At 49.2% G+C, this 21,508-nt stretch overlaps 1 protein-coding gene across 2 annotated transcripts in view; it reads left to right on the top strand.

The window, feature by feature from the left end:
• RNF165 (ring finger protein 165) overlaps window positions 1-21,508 on the top strand; it is a 54,373-nt gene that overhangs the window by 16,225 nt on the left and 16,640 nt on the right. The window lies entirely within an intron of this gene.

Here is a 21,508-nt window from a genome sequence, read left to right as displayed (position 1 = left end):
CCCATCCAGCCTGGCCTTGGACACTTCCAGGGATGGGGCAGCCCCAGCTGCTCTGGGAAACCTCAACACCCTCTGAAATAAGGACCCAGAGGAAGCTGCAGCCTGGACTGGTCTGGTATAGACATGAGCTGGCTGCACCCTTGAGTTGGAGTTGTGCTAAAAGATGTAGGAAAAAACATTTCCTGATAATTTTGTAGGTCTCCTTTGCCCAAGGAGCAAGCCATCCCATTTAGCTCTACAAGCAGGGAGCTGCACATGTTTTTGGCCGCAGGGCCAAGCTGCAGTGGGTTAAGAAGGTGTCAGGATGGTGGTGGGGAAGACACCTCCGTTGCTTATGACTTCTCCAGTGCCCATGAGTCCAGCAAGAGAGGCTCTTGTAGCATCCTCAGATCCTCTGAGTCCTCTTTGTGGCAGGCAGTGGGTTAAAAAAACCTTTAACCTTGCTCACAAAGGGAGTGCAGAATACTTACCTGTGGGAGAGGGCTCGAAACTGAGGCAGAACAACCCATCTGGAATCTATTTCTTCCTCTGGGGAATTTTTTGTAGGGTTTTTTTGTGCATTTTTTGCTCCCTTTCCTCTTGGCACTATCTTTCAAATTGCAGCTCATGAAGATTTGTCACAGGTCAGGAAGACTTAAGCCATGATTTGCAGAAGATGAATGGACTTTTAAAATCAATTTAGTGGTCCCCAGTGTCAGTGGGGTGCCAATCACCACAGGCTGGCACTGCCCAGTTCCTCTGCTGCTATCATTAGGAGGCGAGAGCAGCATTCATTACAGAGAGGCTGAGCCTGGCTGCCTGCTAATGGAATTGAGCTGCCTGACCTTAATGTGTGCCTGATATTTAATTTGAAATTTCTGTGGACACCAGCAGGCTGCAACAGAAACAATACAGGCCCAGCAATGCAAAGCCTTAGCACCGAGAAGACAGCGAAATAAATTAAATTTGGTAATTAGTAAAAATCCTTGGGGCCTAGAGGTCACATGTGGAACAGAAGAAAAAAAAAAAAAAAAAAGTGTATTTTTCTTTCCACTTGGCAGCTGTACAGGTTCCTGGTAGGATCTTGTGTGTTGCAGGGAGGAGTATGGTGCAGTTTGCTTGTCCTGGACTGGTGGGAAATTTTGGAATGCTCTTGGCCCCATTCAGATGAGAAAGATACTGGGGGACTGGAACACATCCATGGCAGGGAACGGAGCTGGGGAAGGGGCTGGAGCCCCAGGAGCGGCTGAGGGAGCTGGGAAAGGGGCTCAGCCTGGAGAAAAGGAGGCTCAGGGGGCCCTTGTGGCTCTGCACAACTCCCTGCCAGGAGGGGACAGCCGGGGGGGTCGGGCTGTGCTGCCAGGGAACAGGGACAGGAGGAGAGGGAACGGCCTCAGGCTGGCCCGGGGGAGGCTCAGGTTGGACATCCCAGAAAATTCCTCCATGGAAAAGGTTGTAAAGCCCTGGCACAGCTGCCCAGGGCAGTGGTGGAGTCCTGCTCCTTCCAGGGATTTAAAAAGTATGTGGACATGGCACCTGGGACATGGGTCAGTGGTGGCCTTGGCAGTGCTGGGGACTGGTTGGACTCAATGACCTTAGAGGGCTTTTCCAGCCTAAATGATTCTGTGTTTCTATCTCCAGCCTCATACCCATCACCATCACCCTCCTGGTGCATTTCCTTGGTTGAGATGCACAGTCTGTCACCCTGATGCTCTCACCCATGGGCATCTCTCCTGAGGCACCCATCAATCTCATGGCATCCTTCCTTGCTGCAGTTTGGCTCCCTGTGGTCCCCATCTGGCCAGGGTTGTCACCTCCTGGAAAGCCCTGTCTGGTCAGGGTGGATGTGGTCACCCCTCACCCTTGGTGCCCGGTTGCAGGCCTTGCTCCACTGGGCCTGCAGGCAGCAGGTGCATTGGATGTGATACACCTGGAACTGCTTTGGGATGCTTCCTTGGCGAGGCTATCCACAGCTGGGAACATCTCTGCATCTGGGTCACAGGCTAGGCTGGCTGGAGGATTTTTTCTTCTCCTCCTGTGGGATTTTCAAGACACACAAACCTCTGCCTTTGGCTCCAGGCTTTGGGCTTCACCTGGGACCCAGCACTGACAAGTTTCTGGCCCTGCAAGTGACAAAGATAACAGGAATGAGTAACAACAGCCAGGTTTGTTGCCTGTTCCCTTCTCCCCATGGGCATCTCTTCTCTTACCCCCTTGGAGCTGCAGGACAGGCAGGGTTCTCAGCATAAGGTTCTTGCCAGAACAAAAGAAAACTGGAGAACGAGCCATTCCAGCTGTTTGGCTCCTCAGTCTGGAACAGATGAAAGTATCTTTCTGGGGCCAGGAGGAAGGAAGCTCTGGGCTGGCACCATGCCAGATAAAATATTCCTGGTGTTCTATTTGGCTGTTAGAGAAAAAAATTCTTTTCTGATAGGGCTGCTCAGGGAAGTGGTGGAGTCACCATCCCTAAAAGTGTCCAAAAAAACATCTGGCTGTGGCACTTGGGGACGTGGTTTAGTGATGGGCTTGGCAGTGCTGGGGGAATGGTTGGACTCAATGATCTTAGAGGTCTTTTCCAACCTAAACAATTCTATGATTCTATAAAAGATCAAATTACTACTTCCTAAATGCCTCCTGAAATCTATGGCCATGACACTGTAATAGGTCCTTTGGGGAGGAACCAAGCATCTTCTCCATAAGAAGTAGGAGCAGGATACATGGGTAAAAGCTGAGCTATCTTACAGTCTGTAAATGTGCTGCCCACCTCCCTGGGGCTGACCCAGTGCCCTCCAGGATGCATCTTCCCACTCCTGGTCACGTGAATCCGTGGTTTGCAGGGCAGAAAATTGCCTGCTGCTGGGAAAAAGGAGTGCACATAAGGCAAAAATAGGGGTATCTAGGCTGCTACTGGTGGAAACTCAACTCTGTTTATATTTACTTCATCTGACTAGCAGTGGTAACACACTGTCATGAAATTGTGGAATCATAGAATAGTTTGGGAAGGGAACTTAAAGTTTATCTAGTTCCAGCCCTTGCCATAGGTAGGGACAGCTTCTACCACACCAGTTTACTAAAGGCATCATCCAACCTGGCCTTGGACATGAGGGGATGAACACAAAATGCCCTGCAGGCCTGTGGGAGGCTTTGGCTGGACAAAGGGGGAAAAGTGGCTTTGATTCTCGAAGTATCACCAAGAGGGAGTGGGAAGGGAACTGCACAACAGCAGCCTGCCCTTGTACAAACATCTTCCCATGGGAAACATGCAGAGGGGGAAATCTGGCCCTGGATCCAACACCCACTGGTTCTGCTGACCAGGACAGCTCTGTCCCATCCCCATCCTCCTCTGTAAAACAGGGTGCATCCTCCTCTGTAAAACAGGGTTCCCACTGCACTCTGCCACCCTCCCTCCGTGCCATTTAAGCTGAGAAACAGATAATTTGTGTGTGCTGTGGTTTGCCAGGACACGAAAAGCCTGCTTGAAGGCCGTGCAGAGGAACCGAAATCAAACAAATTTCAGATGGTCTTGCAAATGAAGCTGAAAGGTCACAACAGTATCAAGCTGGAGGTTGCGTGTGGTGCTGCAAGCCTCTGCTAAATATCAGCCAAAGATTAGTCCATCCTCTCCAAAAGGCCAAGAGCTACACAGCCTCTGAGTTCCTCCTGCCACACTTCCAGGCTCGCAGCATCTAAAAATGGCACAGGCCCCTGTGAAAGAGAGACACAACTTCAGGAACAGAAAATTCAAGGGAAAGCGTCGGGCCGGCGAGGTGTGTGAAAATGAGTTTGGAAAATCCTTAGATTTTTTTTTTCCTTTAAAGCCAAAAGGGACTTGTAGATCATGTGGCTAGCGCTAATTAATCTGGCATTGTGCCGAGCATTGTCATGGCAGTTTAATCAGCAGCTGTGAAACGGAGCGTTGTCCGTCTGCCAGCCTCCAGTCCTGGCTCCTGGGGACGGCAAGGGACATCTCTCTGGTAGGTAGATCAACGCATCCTGCGTTTGTTTGAAAATCTTTTGAAGGTCTCTTAAAGGCTTCATCTGACATCAAAGTTGTCAGTACAGGAGCGGCGCCGGGCAGGAATTTCATCTGGGAAAAGCAGTGTCAAAGCATCTGTTTAACCGGGGGTCAGGTGCTTGTGGAAAGAGCTCAGCCGGGCTGCAGGCTTCTCCCCAAGGCCACCAAGCTTCTCCTAATAGCATTGCTCTAATTAGCTGGCAAATCCCTTGGCTCTGTCATGGATGGATGGTCTCACTTCATTCATTCCCTCGCTATCCAGATTCTGGTGCCTTACACTGGGCTCCCACAAACTGCAGAGAGCCAAAACAGGGAGTCTGAGGAGCAGCTGAACCTCATACCTATTACACCCACTGAAAGCCCATATGAGAAGCCCTGCTAACACGAATTAACCCACTGGCATGAGAGGTGGTGGGTAGGGATTACTCCTGAAAACTTGTGGATGGATGCCTCAGTTAAATTAAAAAGTGCCTGGTACCCATGGTGCAGAAATGCCACAGCATCCCACCTTCCTCCCACTGTGTGACAGCTCATGGGCTCAAGTCATTGCCACTCTTTGTATTTACGGGGCACTTAACCCGCCCCTTACACAAAAATTTACAGGTTATTCTTCACCCTTTAACCAAAAACCTCTTATTTTGTTGTCTCTGTTAAGAGCACTGCCTGCAGCCCTGAGAGTCAAATTCTTTCTGAATGTCAATTTTATTTCTCAGCAGCAAGGCTGGCTTTGGAAAACAAGATAATGGTGGCAACCTGGTGCTGCTAATGGAATATAGCAAGGGGGTTTGCTGGTCCAGCAGGCCAGAGGGCTGTCTAGCCCCCCTGTACCTGCTGTGCTTTCTGGTTATGCTGAATGGCAGCGTGTAGGTTTCCAAGGTAATAAAAACAACATCCACGTGAGAGAGGAAAAATGTTTCTGTCTGAGCAGGCTCAGCTAAACCACTGTCAGGAACACTAAAAATCATAGTGGGAGGTCAGCTCAGGTCCTGGAAGGGCGCACAGTGGGAGGATGCAGTTCTTTGGAAGGAAATGGTAGAGGGAGATACACTCATCTGCCATTACATTGGCAACCCTGCCTCAAGGTGAGTTGAGATGACCTGGTTTGGCTCATCTTCTAGTGGGAAGAATCTTCTCCTAGCAGCTCCCCTGTGCTCTCCATCCCATGAGGTGCCCATCATGTCCAGCCATGGGGTTGGTGCAGTGCGAGGATGCTGGACCCAGACCAGTGTCCCACCCTGTGATGCTCAGCTTAGCTCTGCCTGATCTGATTCTATGCAGAGCAGACTGCTGGATGGCATGTTTACTCAAAGGAAGGAGCAGACTTAGCTGACAGGGTGTCTTTCCTCTTCATCTGCTCATTCCTCGTGAAACCAGAGGTTGCTGGTTTGCGTGTGGGTCTCCCTTGCCACCCAGCTTGGTTAATTCTGGATTTGCTGGTGTCTTTCATGTATGCATGAATAGGCCTTTTGGCTCTGCAACAGCTTTTCTGTTTAAGGTGGCTGGGTCTGCTTCCTCAGACTAATTCAATTTCTTGATTGACTTTCATTTTAAAATAAAAAATAAAAGGTGTTCATTGATGGCAAGCACAGGGAACACAGGCCCACCACTGTGTCTTCCCTGCAGGGAGACTGAAGCCGGTTTATGGATTTGCACAGGCATTCCTGGCATGAGCCTGATGTTAAGCAAATGCTTCCCAACCTTGGAGCATGCCTGGTGCTTCCTCCAAAGACACAGCTGTGGGGTCTGGGTTATGTCTCATGTGAGTGGGGGGTTGGAAGGCCTTGCTGTAGCTAGAGGTAGCTTTGGATTGTAGAATCACAGGATGGTTTGGGTTGGAAGGGACCTTAAAGCTCAGCCAACCCCTTGCCATGGGCAGGGACACCTTCCACTATCCCAGGCTGCTCCAAGTCCCGTTCAACCTGGCCTTGGACAATCCCAGGGATGGGGCAGCCACAGTTGCTCTGGGCAACCTGTGCCAGGTCCTCATCCCCGTCACAGCCAAGAATTTCTTCTTAATATCTACCCTACATCTACTTTCTTTCAGTTTAAACCATTTCCCCTTGTCCTGTCCCTCCGTCCCTTGTCCAAAGTCCCTCTCCAGCTCTCCTGGAATCCCTTCAGGCACTGCAAAAAAGAACTCTAAGGTGTCTAGGCTGCTGTGAGGATTCAGGGCTACATTTTGTCCACCAAAAACTTCCCCCCCAAAAATGCAGCAGGCTGATGCTTCTTCCTTGGGTGTGGTTGCTGTGTCCTGGCAGAGTCATTTCACATGACTGACTTCTTCTCCTACGTGCTTTGTAACGTGGCTCATGGCTGGTATTTCCGAGGACAGATGGGCCCAAACGGTACCTGTGTATTTGGGGGTTTTTCTTCCGATTCACCACTCCCCCATCCAGTGAGTCAGCTTGATCCTCTGTGAATCCATACCATATGTGAGCCATCCTGCTCCTCCTGGAGACTACGTGTGTGCAGGGCTGACAGCAGGCTGGGTCCTGCTGGGACAAGGGGTGGGCTCTGCAGCACGAGCTGCCTGCCTCCCTTCCAGACAGAAAATTCCCCGTGCCTCTCCTGAAGGCAAGGCTTCACTGGATCTGCTGGGCTCTGGGGAGGCTGAACCATGGGATCAGTGCATGGGGAGGCTCTGTCCATGCTGTAGGGTTGCAAGCTGGGCATTGAGATGGAAAACTTGGTGGGAAGATGTCTGGGGGGGAATATTTCCAATTGTGCAGTGTTGCCTTCCGTCCTCCTTCCCAGCAAGGGGGGATGTGGGTCTGAGGGGATCTGCAGGAGGTTGTCTAGCATGGAGAAGAGCAGGCTCTGGGGTGACACCTCATTGCAGCCTCTCAGTACCCAGAAGGGTACTGGTGTTAAAGAGGGACAAGGGAAGGACTTTTTACATGGGCAGATAGTGACAGGGCAAGGGGGAAAGGTTGTAAGCTAAAAGAAGAGAGATTTAGATTAGGATATTAGGAAGAAATTCTTCTCTGGGAGGGTGGGCAGGCTCTGGCACAGTTTTCCCAGAGCAGCTGTGGCTTCCCCTGGATCCCTGGGAGTGTCCAAGGCCAGGATGGACCGGGCTTGGGGCAACCTGGGAAAGTGGAATGTGTCTGGCAAAGGGGTTGGAACAAGATAGCCTTTAAATATTCCTTCCAGCCCAAACCATTCTGGGATTTCTGTGAAATCTGCAGAATCCTCCTTGGGCTATGTTGCATGTCTCTGACCCATTATCAGCCCAGCTCCCCATACCAGGGCAACATTCTCATTCCCTGAATCCCCCCCACTGCCTTCTGTGAAAAAATCCCAGCCCCACAGATAACAAATCACTCGGCAACAGCACCCTCTGGACAGGAGCCCAGTGTCCCACTGGGGAACCTCCGCCGACTGGAGCTGACCATATGAGCAAAACCACTATTTCTCTCTGCTCCAGCTGAGGCGGACTTTTGAAGGGCAGCCAAGTCCTCGGGCTGGGGGCTTGGGGCGTTTCCTTGGCTTTTGGCCACTGGGAAGTAGCTGTAGTAGGTAGAGCAAAGTCTGTGTTTGGAGTAAATCCAACAGCGCTGAAATCCTGGCGGGTTGCTGACGAAAGCCAGTGCTCACCCAAGGGCTGGGCAGAGAGTGCTGGGATGCAATAATTGCTGAACTCCAGAGAAATGTGAGGTCACAGAGGCACAGTTAAAACAGAAATACATCCTCAAAATATTACCGTCATTGGTTAAAGGGCTTGTGGAATTTTGCTGTGTTTTAACTCTCACAGAACTTCAGGCTTAACGTGCCAAAAATAGAATAATCTGAAACACCCCCAGAACACTGGGGCTGCAATGGTGGCACAGCGATTGATCCTATTAAAAATTGGATGTAAAAAAGACAAAAGACTTGAGAAATGGCATTGTTGGCTGTCTGCAACTGAAAAAAAAAAAAAAGCCAGCTGTTACTCAGTATAATCTGCTTTTCCAAAATTATTGGAAGGTAGGAAAAAAAAAAAAATCCCACACATTTTTCTCTTCCCATTTTACACGTTTAAGCCAAAATGAAAAATAGCTTATGAGATTTAAGCTATTTATTACCAAATAAAACTGCATCTGGGCCATGTGTTTCTGTGCCAAGTTTTGGCACTGTAAGAGCAGAAATGTTGAGAGTTATGAGCCCCTCAAAAGTGAGGTTGATGATGGAAACATTGACTTAGTCCTAACTCTCTCAGGGAGGCCACATCCAAAGCTGCTTGTAGGGAAATGAGATGCTGCCTATGACATGGAGCTGCATCTGCAGCATCCTATGGGATTATGTGCAGCCCTGTGGGATATTCTTGATGGAATAAATAGGAACCAATTTGTGAAAACACCTGAGGGAACAACTGGAGCTGCGTCAGGGGAGGGCCAGGCTGGATATCAGGGCAAGGTTCTTCCCCCAGAGGGTGCTGGCACTGCCCAGGCTCCCCAGGGAATAGTGACATTCCCAAGGCTGCCAGAGCTCCAGGAGCCTTTGGACAGCGCTGCCAGGGGTGCCCAGGCTGGGATTGTTGGGGTGTCTGTGCAGGGCCAGGAGCTGGACTGGAGGATCCTGGTGGGTCCCTCTCAACTCTACGTGTTCTACAATTCTCCGATGGAATAAGCAGGAATGTGATTTCCTCTTTCCATTGTGGTGGAAAAGTGAATCTCTTGCACTCAGTCTCCTCTGGCTTCGGAGGGAGGGGAAAATACCCACAGGCGGGTGGATTTCCATGCCGGAAGGGACAGCTGTTGTCACCTACTCCATCCCACATCCCAAAATTAATTCCTGTGCGGGTGAGGGGATGTCCTTTAGGAAACCAACCAGCCCTGGTGCTGAGGAAGGGATTTTGGCTGTGGGCACGTGGTGCCCCGTGTTTTCAGGCTGTGCCTGCTGCAGGCCAGACCTGGCCTCTGGGGTTTGTCAGGCTCATTGCCTGCCTGATGAGGATAAACCTCAGCCTGCCCAGTTCACGTGTGGCAGCATTTTAGGCTCTGCTCAGCCATGGCTTTACCTTTGCTCATTCTGACGTGGAATCACAGGTCTCCTGCAGTGCCTCCCTCCACAGTGAGTGCTTGGGCTCCTCTCCAAGCCTCCAGCTTTGGCATCAATCTGAGGCACTTATTGCTCCCAAGGAACCCTACCTCCTGCTTTTTATATAGCAAACATTTGTGCCTTCAGATGCTGCTGGGGCTGTGGGAGCTCATGGTTTGCTGATTATCAAAATTCACTTTCCCTTGGATAGCCTGACACCTGCAAATAGCACCTGTATGGGTTTTTTAAAGATGGATGACTTTATGTTTAGCTGTATAAAATACATATTTTTTGCTGTTTGGTTAGAGTTTTCTTTTATATGTTATTACAGCAGGGCTTAGCAGCACTAACTTGTGCCAGGACCTCATGCAGAAATGTAAAGTAAGAGCTATTTCCACATCAAGGAACTGACATTTCCCTTGTACTTTAAACACAGCTCTGTCTCTCCTGGAGTGACATGTACCTATAAAGTTCGGGATATTAAATTTAATAGGGAACAAGCTTCCAGGATCTTTGATTTTTTGCCACAGACTTCTTATTCAAGGAGTGTAAAAGGGGAATTGCCAGGACACAGCGTGGCAGGACTCACAGTAGCTGGGGTTTTCCCAAACCTGAGTTCAAGTAAGTTCAGTGTGAAGAACTGCTGAGCTGCCCTGATCTGTGCCAGCTCGCTGCCAGCATCCACTGCACCTCACACAGCCCCACACCAGCCTTGGTGCTCAGGATGGACCCTGACCCCAAATACTGCCCTGCTGCTGGGGCTGCAAGCAGGTGCCTCAAACCAGAGCACACTGAACTCCAAAATCCTTTTGGCTGATTGAATGAGGAGGTCCACTGGGGACAGGAATTTGCAGGAGCTCCACAGGTACAATCAATCCCCCACTCTGAGGGCTCCTCTTTGACCGTGGGGCTGAGCTCTTGGGCTCAGGATGGGAACTTAAGAGTACTTTACAGGGGATTTGCTAGCATTGTTCTGGCACTGCATCCAACACACCCACCTCCTAGGAGCACAGTCTGCTGTCTCTTAAGAGATAATCCTCATTTTATGTACCTTAGCAGTTGTAAGATGCTCCTGCGTTCTGTGCAATGTCACTTCAAAGAGGAACCAGCTGCTGAACTTTTACTGCCTTCTGGGGTGAGGAGGGACATTTTTTTAGCGTGGCTTCTGAACCATCGGTAAAAAACTGTAAAAATACATTATATTGTCTTCCCTGAGTGTCAGGTACTGCACAATTTGCCCTCCTGGCACTCTGAGGGTCTCATGCAGGCTGGTAAATCCTTTGCACCCTACCTGATATGGGATTACAGGATTTAAGATAAAGCCCAGAGGGTGACCTGTAACATGCCATCATCAACCAATCCCTTTGCAAGGGGATGTCCCATGTCCTGACTCCCTGCCAAAATGTTCTGGCTTAGGGGCTGATTTGCCAGAGAGCCAGCAAAGAAGAAAGGCTGGGCTGCCAGACATCCCCCATGCAAACTGATGTGCTGTTCCTAGAAATGGGGAAACATTCCACCCCTTTTCCCAAACCTGCCCCCCGCCCCCAAAACCACTGCCACTCACTCTGCAGCTCTGTGGACATGATGGATGGGAATCTCCCACCCCTGGGCTTAAGATGCAGATAAATAAATCCTTCAGGAAAACCCAGCTGGTTATTACAGTCCCATTTAAAACAACGGGTGTGTGGGTGGGGAATTAATGCATGCAAAATAGAGATGCATGGGGATTGATCCAGAATAACCCACCCAAAGCACCTCCTCTGTGTTTTCAGGATAGGTTTCCAAGTCTGTTCCAGTCTCTCCCTAGAGGGGAGGTTTAAAGCAGGTCAGGCAAACAATGCCTTCCAAAAAAAGGCATATTTCCCCTCTTTGCTGATTGTGGGAGAACAGAATGAAAAGCCTTCACTGGAAATCCCTGTTGGGGGGGGGGATACAACATGTGTGGGAGAGGAAAGGGCCAAGACCAACACCTCACCCAAAAGCTGCTGTGGAGGGAGGGGACGTTGAGGATGGCACAGGGTTGGGGTGCTGTGGCTGCCAGGGCTGTGGACAATCCCCAGATCCCGAGTGCCCACAGGACTCTGCTCCTGCCCAAGCCCCTGCAGCCTGTCCTGGGCTGGCGCTCTGCACATTCAGGTGTGAGATCAGGGGTGATCACAAAACCTTTTGCTTAAACAGAGTCAGCTGGGGGCATTGGCTCTTCCCATTGACTCTGTCTCTGGGGAAGGATTAAAATTAAATTAATTTAATTAAAAATTAGAAATGAAATGTGGAGTTCTGGCCCCTAAGGTTTGTCAGTGTTTGTGTGGAGGGCTTTGGTTGGGGCTGTCACAGAATTAAGAGGCTCCATGAGCAATGCAGTGCAGCCCCCAAGACCCTGCCAGGCCCTTGCAATGTCTGGCTGTATTTCTTTTTTTCCCCCCATGGTTTTGGCTTTTTGCCTGTTTCTGGATGTCCTGCATATCATTACTGGTAGGAGGGAGCTGCTGCAAACCTCCCTGTCCAGTCATTAGGAGCAGTTAAGAGTGTTTTTAAGGCAGGTGTTGAGCACTTCCAAATGCCTGGGGAGGGTTTTGGACACTATGAAAGCTAGGAAACATTGGAAACACAAGTATTGAATTTCCTTTTCCAAACAACTGGCTGCAGCCTATCACTGCCTGTCAAAGTTGAAGGCACAAGTCAGCACGTTCTTACATTCCCAAGGGTAGAGATAGGGATTGCTCCAAGTGCTTCCCCATTGCTCTCTGCAGGGAGAGCTAAGTAATAGGCTGCTGTCACGCCAGGATTTTTTACTTCTTATTTTCAAATAGGGGATGAATCCCTTCCCCTGGTTAATTATCACATTTCCAGGTTGGGGACTCATTCATGTGGATGTATCACCCTAATAGTAATACAAAACCACAAAAGATGAGCTTTATTGCCTCCCTTGACCAAAGAGGACCCAGACCCACTCCTCTTCCTTTTCAACATTTTTTTTTTTTTTAGTTTGAGATAACTGGCCAGATCCTGGAGAAGAGCCTTTGAGTCCAGATATCTCCCCACAAACTGGGAATACTCCAACTCCTTTGCATCCAGTGTGGAGCAATGCAGAACAGGCTTGGGTTGCATGCAGGAGCTGGATGGAATGGTGGTGAGGGAGAAGGGTGGAGCACATACAGTTGGGCTGATGGGCAAAGCCCCAAGAGTTGCCTTAAAGTTCTGGAACCAGCCAGAAAAACCTTCTCTGCCCTTGGAATTGCTGGAAGTCCTGCAGCCCGAAAATGTCTTTGATACCTGCAGTGTGATTTCTGCTTTTAGCATGGGAGTTGTGGTCAAGTGACTCAACAATTGTCAGCTGTTGTTCTCCAATACCTTCAGACCGAACAGAAAAGAGAAACATTATAAAAGAAAAGTCTCAGAAGGGTTTCTTTAACATCTCCATTTCCTCCAGGGCTTGTTCCTGGCAGATGTGCAGGGCTGGGCCTAAACCCAGGAGAAACAGGGCAACCTGGGGGGAAAGAGCTGTGCTGGATGAGAAACATCATGCTAGGCTGTTGGGACCTCCCATCCCTCCAGGCATGCCAGAGCCTGGGAGGGGAAGGGTGAAGCTGGGACCAGTAAATCCCAGAAAACATTTTCTCTCATTGCAATTTGGCTTCTTTTTTTTTTTTTTTTTTCATGTGATGATCCAAAAATCTCAAATACACCCTCGAATTCAACACTGAGAATAAAGCTATAATTAAAACACAGTGAGAAGTATAAAAGCAAAAAGACAGCTTTAAGTGTAGCAACGCTGCTGAAGTGTTTCTCCTTCCTCCTTGGAAAATATTGCTGAATTCAACACGTTGCTGTGAAACATCATCTTCAACAAAACTTTTTTTTCTCCCTGAAGCTAGTGGGAAAGAGTTGCAGGAAAAATACTCTCATCCAGTGCTGTATAAACAGCTGTCTCCCTCCTGTGATGGGTCCAGGCTGCCTGGCTGTATCCCATCCCTCATTCTTGCCGGTTCCCATCCCCAGCACTCAGCACCTCTTCAGTCTTGATATAAATAGAGGTGGGGGATTGGGACTAGATGATCTTTAAATCCCTTCCAACCCTTAACTATCTATGATTTTCTGTAAATATGCTGATTAACACTGGTCACTGGCAGTTGTAAATCCCAAAATCACTGATTATCCTGCATTGGAAGGAGCCCATAGGGATCATTGAGTCCAGCTACGAGCCCTGCGTTGAACAACCGTAAGAATCACACCGTGTGTTGGGTTTTGATTTTGTTAAATGCTGAGCTTAGGCCCTGGTGGGAGTCCTACCTCATCTTTTTTTTTTTTTTGGTGTGTTAAGGCTGCACATGGTTTCCCTGTGTGGTGTGCAAGAGAGGAGATGCTGTGCTCTCTGCTAGGGACCCTCCAGCCACGCCAGCTCATGTCACTCAGCAATTAAAGGGAGCCTTCATTAGCGCTAGAGGATGTTTACTGGGGATTGTACAAGCAGGCAGGGGCATTGTGCAGGCTCTGAGGTCTGTGTTCATGAGTTTTTTTTTGGAAGAGCTCAGCTGTGCTGTGCTGTGCCTGCACAGAGGCACAGTGCAAAGAGGGCTGTGGCCACCAAAAAATTAATCAGCAGTGAGAAGCCCATCTGAGGCCCTTTACCCTGAATTCCTTTGAAGCACTTTTCCATCAAGTGTGAAAGACTCTGAGCAGAGAAAAAACCTCCAGAACCTCTTGCTGTCACCCAGGACACAAATACACTGCACCAGCCACCACAGACCTGCCCTTCATCTTGACTCATCACTGGCACTGCACAACCTGAACCCGTAAATAAGGCAGATTTAAATAGTCTTTATCCATTAATTGCATCTCCCAGCCACAGATCTGGAGTGATTTACCTCTTCCCTGACACTAGACATGTGGAATTGCAGGCTGTACCCTGAGCTGCATAGGAGCTGGCAGCCCATTATTTTTAGCATGGTTTTTGGCTTCTTGCATCTTGCCCAAGCAGAGAAGCAAAGCTGGTCAAGTGTCTGAAAAACAAGTCGTATGAGGAGAGGCTGAAGGAGCTGGGAAAGGGGCTCAGCCTGGAGAAAAGGAGGCTCAGGGGGCCCTTGTGGCTCTACACAACTCCCTTCCAGGAGGGGACAGCCGGGGGGGTCGGGCTGTGCTGCCAGGGAACAGGGACAGGACAAGGAAAAAGGCCTGAAGTTGTGCCAGAGGAGGTTCAGACAGGATATTCGAATTTATTTTTTTTCACTGCTGGAGTGGTCAGGCATTGGCATAAGCTTCTCAGGGAGGTGGTACTATCTCTGGAAGTGTTCAAGAGGTGTCTGGATGTGGCATTTGGAATGGTTATGTATGCTGCTGGGTTAATGGCTGGACCCAACGATCCTGATGGTCTTTTTAGCTTTGATTGAATTCTGTGATTCTCGGTTTCACTAGATGAAATGAGAAAGCTGTTGGCAAAGGTGCTGAAAGTGAGACAGATTCCTTCCTGCCTGATAGATTATTCTTAAATTCTTTCCTCTTCTTCCTTCATCCTCCCTGCCCCTTCTGTTCACCCTGCAGTCAGCTGTCCTGTAACAGGAGTGAGCACAGTGTCTCCCTCTGCCAGACCACTCAACCTTTATGCAGCTGAATACCATGAATTTGGTCTGGGGGTGATTATTTATTCCATGTTTTATTTTCCATGACATGGGGGTTGAGACTAGGTGTTCTTTAGCGTCCCTTCCAAGCCAAGCCATTCAATTGCTCTGTGATTGTCACACCTCATTTCCTGTTAGTAAGTGAATTTCACTCATTTGGTAAGGGTATGTTCAGAAACAATTTGGAAGGGATTAACACGTGTCTGATGGCATCAGGCAATTAGGCCTTGTTTGTAGACAGTGTGAGTCCTCCATGGTGTCCTTCTCCATGTGCCACGTGAAGCTGGAGCTGCTCCCATGATTTTGGCCTTTACTCACTGCGTGCTGTCAGGGCCAATGCAAACTTCTCACTGCCTTGCTGGCTCTGAGGGGAATTTTAATGGACATCCAGGGAAGTGAGCTGCAGGTTCCTGGGCTGTTAAAAGCCTGGCAGGCTCTCCTTGTGCTCGGAGAGGCACCTTGAGGGCTCCTGTTGAGGGGGCTTATCTGCCTGCCCAGTGCAGGAGGAGGGGTGGCAGCGGGTCTAATCAGGACAAAGTGGCGGAGACAACCTGACTCCATCCCCCAGCCTGGCTGATTACAACAGGCAGATCCTCCTCAGCTGTAAAATCTATTAGTGATGAAGTCAGGGCTCTCCAGGAGCCCGTGCCGTCTCCCTGTGCCACGATGGGGCCTGGCTGTGAGCCAGCCCCAGCCTCCCTGACACCCCCAGCCCGGAGATACAGACCACGGAGGCCTCAATGAGCAGTCCAGGTTGCCTTACCCAGGGGAAATGTTCACGTGCTTTGCAGGCAGCTTAACAGCATGAGACAGATTTTGTTTTCCTCTGGGAGGCGGCTGGGCTGCCTGGGCTGCAGCTGTCTGCTCGAGACACCTATCCCAGTGCCAGCTCCAGGCCTGATCCCCATCCCGTGTCCCTTACCAGTGGCCTGCATCAGGAGAGCTATTGCCTGAGGAGAGGAGGTGGAAATAGTTCTGCTTTCTGGGTTTTTCTCTTGTTAAAGCCTGTAGCATCCCCTGTCTCACTGCAGGGATTACCCAGAGGCTTTGCATCTCAGAGATGGGTCAGTGTTGAACGAGCACACAGATCCCTTGAGCCTTTCTGGCTGAAATACTGCTGGGTGGATAAATATGCATGTGCCTAGATGTAGTCAAACCCTGACTGATGCTAAAGGATAATTCCCAGTGGCAGAAGCACCTAGGACCAGACCTGTACATTTCTGTGACTTGATGTCACTTACCAGCCTGCCAAAATATATGAACTTAAAATTTGCAGGGCTCACCCGGGGGTGCAAAGGAACATTTCTGCTAATGAAAAAAAGTCTGTGCTGCTTCATATAATGTATGGAAACAATAAATATAACTGTAGAACAGAGGGGGGGAAAAGGAAAAAAACAAAAAAACAAAGCCAAGCAGCAGCCGTGGAAGTGAGAAAGCGGTGGTGAGGAGGATGTGTTGAGTTTCCCCGCGGGTTTCCGCCGTGCTTGACGCCCGCGAGAGGGAAGGGTGGAAACGGCACGGCAGCGAGCAGCCGAGCAGGTTCATCTGTCCACATGCCTGCATCATCTGCTGGCTTTCTAAAAACAAATTTGTACCTTCCTCAGTCTGAGGCTGAAGCCTGTAATGTCAGTTTCCAGATAAGTGTTTTGGGTGCTTTGTAAATTGTTGTCAAGCACCCTTCCCCGCGGGCTTGTGGAGGATTTTCTTGGGGATGGGGTTTAGCAGTGGGCTTGGCAGTGTTCAGTTGGATTTGATGATCTGCGAGGGCTTTTCCAACCCAAATGATTGTATTATTGTATTCTACTGTGCTAAATGATTCTGTGAGGTTGTGGCATCAAGGAGGTGACTCTGCCCCTCTGCCACACTCAGGTAAGAGCTGCCTCCAGCCCTGGGGTTCCCAGCACAGGAAGCACAGGGACTTGTTGGACCCAGTCCAGAGAAGGTCACCAAGATTATCAGAGGGATGGAGCACCTCTGCTATGAGTAAAGGCTGAGAGAATTGGGATTGTTCAGCCTGGAAATGAGAAGGCTTCAGAATGACCTCACTGTGACCTCATTCCCTTCCTGAAGAGAACCTGAAGGGAACCTACAGGAAAGATGGGGCAAAAGCCTGGTGTGACAGGACAAGTGGGAATGGCTTCAAAATGGAAGAAAGTAGGTTAAATTAGATATTAGGAAGAAATTCTTCCCCATGAGGGTGTGGAGGCCCCGGCACAGGTTGCCCAGAGAATCTGTGGGGGCCCATTCCTGGCAGTGTCTAAGGCCAGGATGGATGGGGCTTGGAGAAGCCTGGGATAGTGGAAGGTGTCTCTGCCCATGGCAGGGGGTGGGACTAGAGGACCTTCAAAGACTTCTTCCAACCCAAACCATTCAATGATTGTATGATTGTGTGACCGTGTGTCTGTGGGGAGTACTGTGGGCTGTAGAGGCCCAGGGCAGTGGGGTGTCACACAGACCCAGATTTCAGCACCACAGTGTGAAGCTGCAGCATCCATCACAGCAGCAGAGGACAGCCAGGCCAGCTAGGGCAGCCACTTGAGTTCTGACAGTGGCAGGAACCACCCAAGTACTGATTCTCCACCTGATGAACCCTGGTGCTGAACTTGGCTTTAGAATGTGATTGAAGAAGCTGAAGGGGACTGGAAGCAACAACCAGCAGAGCATCACACAAGGCAGGGAGATGTTGCTGGTGATCACCCAAAGACATCCCTGGCCACATTGTCCCACGCCATCACAAGGTGACACAGCCTCTTTTGGGTCACACTTGTCCCCAGTTATGCTAGAGAATCACCTTGCTCTCTTTCCCACCCCACAGATAGCCTGGCTTGCCCAAGACATGATTCATTTCTCCAGCAGATCCTGTCTCTGCCTCTATCTGTTATCACAGACTTTGAGGCTTGCAAGGCACCTTTTAGTCCTGGAGTATCTCGATTGAAGCATTAGCTATCTTTGTGGCTTAGCTGAGTGTAAGGCAACAAGGGCTGTCCATGCTGATAGCTTAGGTGGGTATGGGGGCATATTGAGGACATTTGGCCTCAACCTGTGAAAGGAAAACTGCCCAAAACTGGAGTAAGTCACCTGTTTTGCTGACACAGATGTGATGCATCGCTCATCTCAGAGCTGCTGATCTGATTGTTGCTCTGAGCTGTCATCATCTGCTACAGCAACAGCATTTAAATGGAAGGAAGCACTGTCAGGATAACAAAATGATTTTTGGCTGGTGGGCAGCCTGACAGTGATCCCAGGGCAATCAGTCCTCCACAGCTCCAGATAGGAGCAACTGGAATGATTCAAGGCACCGAGAGCATGTCAATGAATCTCACACAGGAGGCTGGCCCTCTCATCCCAACCAGAGGCTGGGCACAGCCACAGCTGTTTCCAGGCTGGCCTTGGCACAAAAGCCTCTCTAGGGTTGGTGAGGACTGTATTGCTTCTGTCGACTTCCCTGAAAATCTTCCCTGGAGATATGAAAAAGCTGGACACAATCCTGAGTAATGTGTTCTAGGGACTCTGTCTGAGCAGGAGGGTTGGACTAGATGATCTCCAGTGGTCCTTCCAACCTTAATTCTGGGATTTTGTGATTGTCTCCTGGGCTGGAGAAGGCAAGTGTTTGGACATGAAGGGTAAGCCATAAAACCATCCAAGATCTGGCTAATCTCTCTTCCTGCAAAATCAAAGTATACCAATGGGGGAGGAGAATCCTTCTATGATATGAGGACCAAAACTTGAGTTCATTGAGCTGAAAGAAAGTCTCTGCCTTGCTGTTCCCAGAGAAACATTGCCTTCATGTGGGCACCACTGGGCAGGTGATAGGGAATAAGGATCGTGGAGCCACTTAGTGGCTCTGGAGCACGATAGGCACACTTTATATCCTCATTATCTTTGCTGTGGAAATGTCCCCAAAGCTTGGCTAATGAAAATGTCAGCTCTGCCCTTGTACTGGGGAGTGAAAACAAAAGCTGGAATGTGGTATCAGGTCTTGGTTTTAGTCATGGATTAGTCTCCGCTGTGGCAGACATTGCTATCCAGGCAAAAACCAGATTAAGTCAGTGAATCCAATTTTCTTGAAGTACCTTATGGGCAATGTTTATGCTTGTTGGTTTCAATGTAAATGTGATCTAGGACCACACGTGTGGCTTGGAAAAGAAGGAGAAGATGTGCTAGCAGAATACTCATGAATAGACCTTCTGGCTCTCCACAATTCCCTGACAGGAGTGGGCAGGCAGGTGGGGGTCAGGCTCTGCTCCCCAGGAACAAGGGACTGGACAAAATGAAATGGCCTTGAACTGTTCCAGGAGGGGTTTAGGTTGGGTATTGGGGGAAGTTTCTTCACAGAAAGTGTGGTCTGGCTTTGGAAGAGGCACTCAGGGAAGTGGTGGAGTCCCCACCTCTGGAAGTGTTCAATAGTCACATGAATGTGGCACCTGGGGCAAGGGTTGGTGGTGAACATGATGACTCTGGGTCAATGAACTCGCTGGTCTTAGAGGACTTCTACAACTGTAACAATCCTGTGATTCTCTGAAACTCCTATGTGTGAACCTCTGTGGGATTCAAAGGGATGAGCACCTGCTTTTGGTGTTGATTCTGGTGAGTTACCTGGACAAGGATGCTCAGCTCATGTTTGCAGGCTAACACTGTGTTTACCTTGTGTACCTGAGACCAAAATGTGGACTTGAAAAGTAATCCCTATCAGGGCCCTTTGCTTCTAGATGCAATGAGCAGGAGAGGGCAAACCCAAAAATAAATAACTTAAAAACCATAATGTTCTGTTTTGAGTTGTTATTTGTTTGCCATGGCTTTCTGGGGCTCACCAGCACCCTGCTTAGTGAGGATTGGCTCTTTGTTTTGCAGACTGGCTTGGTTATGCCAGCAGTGTGATTGGATAACTGTTAATAAGCATAGGATTGCTGAAGTATTCCCCAAAGTCTTTGGTTTGCTGTAAAAATCCTCATCAGCAATTGGATTAGTTGAAGAGAATGAACAATTACTACATGGGGTAATGTGTTGTGTTAAGACAAATTGATGGGTTTTATTTAATCGTATGGTCTCGGTCACATCTTGATGATGTTATTCCTATAAAGGAAAATGCATCACTGAACCAGTAGGTACTAACAAAAAAGTAGTGAAAACTGCTTTATTTAATTAGTTCCTAAAGATAAGGCAAATTGACTCTGTACCAAAACAAAATGAGTTAGGCTTTTGCTTTCAGATTTATTAGCGTTGCATATCTTCTTGCACACATACCACAGATAAAGTTCAAATGTTCTGGACCTTGGGAAAGGTCTGTCTTTGTATGAAAAGCAAAATCCAAATCAGAAATAGGACCAGCTGATCTGCCCACCTGGTGTTCTCTAGTTCACCGTAGCTCTGTCATCAAAGGCCCTCCAGACATTTAACTACATCAGGGTTCCCAAGACTCAGTAAAAGCTGGAAATTGCTGGCTGAGGTTACACCAGGCACTGAGAGACAAGAGAGTCATAGGAGATGACAGACAGGCTTTCTCTGCTTTACTTATGTGCTAGAGAATATGTCCCAGCAAATGTGGGGGAGTTTCACTGAGTTTCACTGTCTTGTATCCCCCCAAGACATTTTTGTCGGAAACACAGCTGAACTGCAGCCTGGTGGCACAAGCTGGTGTGTTGATGTGTGCAGAGGGTTTAGCACTTTTAGCAGCTCTGACACCTTGTCCTCAGGCCCCATGGAGGTCTGGGGGTGCTGAATGGCTCACCTGTCACCTGCTGCAGCAGTTCTGCACTGGGAGGACACATGGCTATCAGAGGTTGAGCAATTCACCACGAGTTCCCTGGCAAGTACCAAGCACACACAGCAGTCAGGAGGCTTTTCCTCACAATTCCCTTCAGCAATGGGCCAGGGAAGTGCAGGACTCCCATTTCATTGCTCAGCCTGTACTTCTGTGTGGTGAATTTGGGCCAGGCCGTCAGCAACAAATACAACCTGCAGGGGAACAGGGTATATGAGTGGCTCTTTGGCCTGGGTTTGCAGCTCTGTCATTGAGGAACAGCAGGTCTGATCCCACCACCTCTGGTTTTAATTAATATCGTGGTCAAATCATGCTGTTATCTGACAGCAGGGGAAATTATCACCTCGAGAAGCACTGCTGTGGGTGGCACATATTGTGTAACCTGCTCTATCTCAGAGGGGCACTGTGGAGGATTACTTTGTATTTAAGAGATGCTGTGTGTGATTATGCACAGTTTTGCAAACCATCCATTTCTGATAGGCCCTCTCCTGTTGTTTCTCCTGCTGGCATCTGGCTTGCTTGGGACTCCCTGAGCTGCTGTGATGGACTGGCCCTGCCTGCCAGGGAGATGTGAGCAGAAGGGATCTGGGTGAAGAAGGCATGATGTGCATGCTTGTGCTTTGGGGTGGCATAGTGTCTTTTGGTGCTGTTGTTCTGGGATATTTTGTACCATTCACAAAGATGAAAACAGAAAGAGGTAGATGGGGTGTGCAAAAAGTGTAAAAGGGCAGGTGCCTCATGCTGGGGCTGATTCTCAGCAAGGAGGCATCTCTAATAGCCTTACTCGAGTCCCATCTTTCATCTCTGAGTTGACTCTTTCCCTAGTTTAAGAGCCAAAAGTTTTGCATGATGCCTGTAAATGCTCCAGGAATGTAGGAATTAACACACTGGACTGGGCCAAGGGCCTGTCCAAGAGAGGATCTTGAGCAAGGTGCAAGCCAGTGCCAGATGTTTTGCAAAACGCCTCCACTATGGATATCTTTCACACCTCATTTCTTCCTCATTCCCATCAGCTTCATGACCGGTCTCATAGCAGCCCTTGTTGTGCTTCCAGCAGCTGCTCTTTCCCTGCATGCAGCTCGTGAGGACTGGTTGTTGAAGGATCTCAGCAAGCACACA

This window comes from Parus major, chromosome Z (genome assembly GCF_001522545.3).
Source record: "Parus major isolate Abel chromosome Z, Parus_major1.1, whole genome shotgun sequence".
Taxonomy (NCBI): domain Eukaryota; kingdom Metazoa; phylum Chordata; class Aves; order Passeriformes; family Paridae; genus Parus; species Parus major.
Note: the sequence above shows the minus strand (reverse complement) of the source record. Positions and strands in the feature narration are given on the sequence as shown.